At 55.2% G+C, this 1,958-nt stretch overlaps 1 protein-coding gene across 1 annotated transcript in view; it reads right to left on the bottom strand.

The window, feature by feature from the left end:
- PIWIL1 (piwi like RNA-mediated gene silencing 1) overlaps positions 1-565 on the bottom strand; it is a 30,410-nt gene extending 29,845 nt beyond the window's left edge. The window contains exon 1 of the mRNA XM_029922713.1: positions 555-565. The gene's annotated coding sequence lies outside the window, so the exon portion shown is untranslated. The remainder of the gene's footprint in view (positions 1-554) is intronic.
- Between the last annotated feature and the right edge of the window lie 1,393 nt (positions 566-1,958).

The raw sequence follows: 1,958 nt of genomic DNA, 5'->3' as shown, positions 1-1,958 counted from the left end.
GAAGCCCTGCCGCCCGCCGTCGCCAGTCGCCACCAGCCGCGGCTCCCCCGTGTAGGGCGCCGCGGGACCTGGACTCCGGCGAAGGCGCGCGGTGTTCCTTTTCCGGGCGGATGAACACTGCCGTCAGGCGGTGAACCCGTCCGCACGTGACACCCGGCTAACGGCGCCGCGCCCTGATTGGCTGACACGCGCACGGCGGTTTGAGGCGGCCGCGAGGGTGGGGGGGGGGCGCTCGGAGGCAGGCGGGGCCAGAGCAGCCGAGGCCTCGTGCAGCCCGGACTGTAACGGCCGGGAGCTCGGGGCTGGGCCTAGGTCACTGTGAGCGTGCTGCCGCTAAGTAGTGGCCTGCACCTTGGGTGGCCTCTTAAATTTAGAAGCTGTTTAGCTCATCGGATAAGGAAATGAAATTGGACTTTTGCCCCAAAGAACGAACCAGAGCCTTTCTAGAGCCAGAATGCCAGGCGGCTGTGCACGTGCACATTTAAGTGTGCACACATTGTGTGCCGAGTTCACACGTGTTGACGTGTACCGCAGCGGTTCTCAACTTTACTGACCTGCACCAGAGTCACCTGGAGGGCCGGCCAAAGCGTGGCTGGCTGGCCCCCTCTCCTGGGGATTCGGATTCTGCAGGTTCAGTTGGTGGGGTCAGCTGAGCCGCGGGTCTGGACGAGCCGCAGGTGATGCTGGTGCTCCGGATCACGTTGACCGGAGGAGGCTCTGAGTTAGAGGTCTTCAGTGGGAATTCATTTCCTCATTGGGCAAACCCAGCACAATTAAAACTGTTGTAAACGTTGTCAAATAGGACAGAATTATGTGTCAGGCAGGGACACGGGACTACTGCTGTGACTAGATCAGTAATAATTCAGCAGTTTCTTATAAAAACCCACATTCCCAGATAATCCCGGTTCAACAGGTTTGGGAGGGGAGCAAGGAATTTCCTTTAAGGAGTCCAGGTTGTTTTTATGCTGAGGGAGGTTTGAGACATTTAAGGCAGGATGCGTGAGCCTGACAACATGTGTGCATGCTTAAGGAATTTACTCGAAAAGCCGCAGCGCTTGACACCAGTAGTTTTGGGGGAAACGGCTTCACTTTTCGCTTTTCAAAAAGCAAAAGGCACCATAGGGAATACAAAGACAAACATGATTAACGCTACCAGGAAGGATCCAAGATGATGGCGGGAAAGATGTTCTGTGCTCTTACCAGCAGATGGAGCAAGAAAACAAGAAATAAGTCTACAGCTTCCAGTGGATGCTGGGGAGAAAGAAGCCAGAATACAGGCTGCAGGGTGGTCCCCTGCATGTTTATCTTCCCCTTGGGACTTCTAAGGACTCAGGGCTTGTGGGAAATATCACCAGAGCATCTTGGCATGTGCCGTGCATGGAAATGGATGGGTTCTAAAGATCTGAGAAGTGTGATACAGCATGGTGTGCGCAAACCCCTCCATTCTTCTGATGGTGCAAAAAGCACCCCTGACAAAGCTCGCCTAAAATCACAAAAGAAAAGCTCCGAGAGAAGCTGGGGAAACATCAGTTGTTGTTTTTTTGTTTCTACATTGACACCAGTTACCGGGTACAACTATGTGCCTAATGCTAGGAACTGAAAAACAAATGCAGGTAGATTCTCCTTTTGGGAGCTTGGTCAAGAGCAGGAGGAGGGAGTGCGCAGAGCACCTTGGGTGCCCTGGGGCCGGGAGGGAGGGTCGATTGGCACATACGGGTAACGGAGTCTGGCACGGTGAATGGGACTAGCAGGGAGCCCTGGGGTCCAAGCAGGGAGGGTGTTTTGAGAGCTACCAGTGATGTGCTGCAGCAGGAATGACAAGGGCACGTAGAGGCAGGGCAGGTGATGACATTGGAGGGCCAGACCACGTCCCAGAGGCCGAGCGGCCATAAACAACTGAATGTCCAGGCCACTGAGTGCACCCTGCCGGGACAGCCCCTGCCTGTGTCTGGTTCCAG

The sequence above is a fragment of the Suricata suricatta genome, chromosome 14, assembly GCF_006229205.1.
Source record: "Suricata suricatta isolate VVHF042 chromosome 14, meerkat_22Aug2017_6uvM2_HiC, whole genome shotgun sequence".
In the NCBI taxonomy this organism is placed as follows: Eukaryota; Metazoa; Chordata; class Mammalia; order Carnivora; family Herpestidae; genus Suricata; species Suricata suricatta.
The sequence above is the reverse complement of the archived record's forward strand: the minus strand, read 5'-3'. Positions and strand labels throughout refer to the sequence as shown.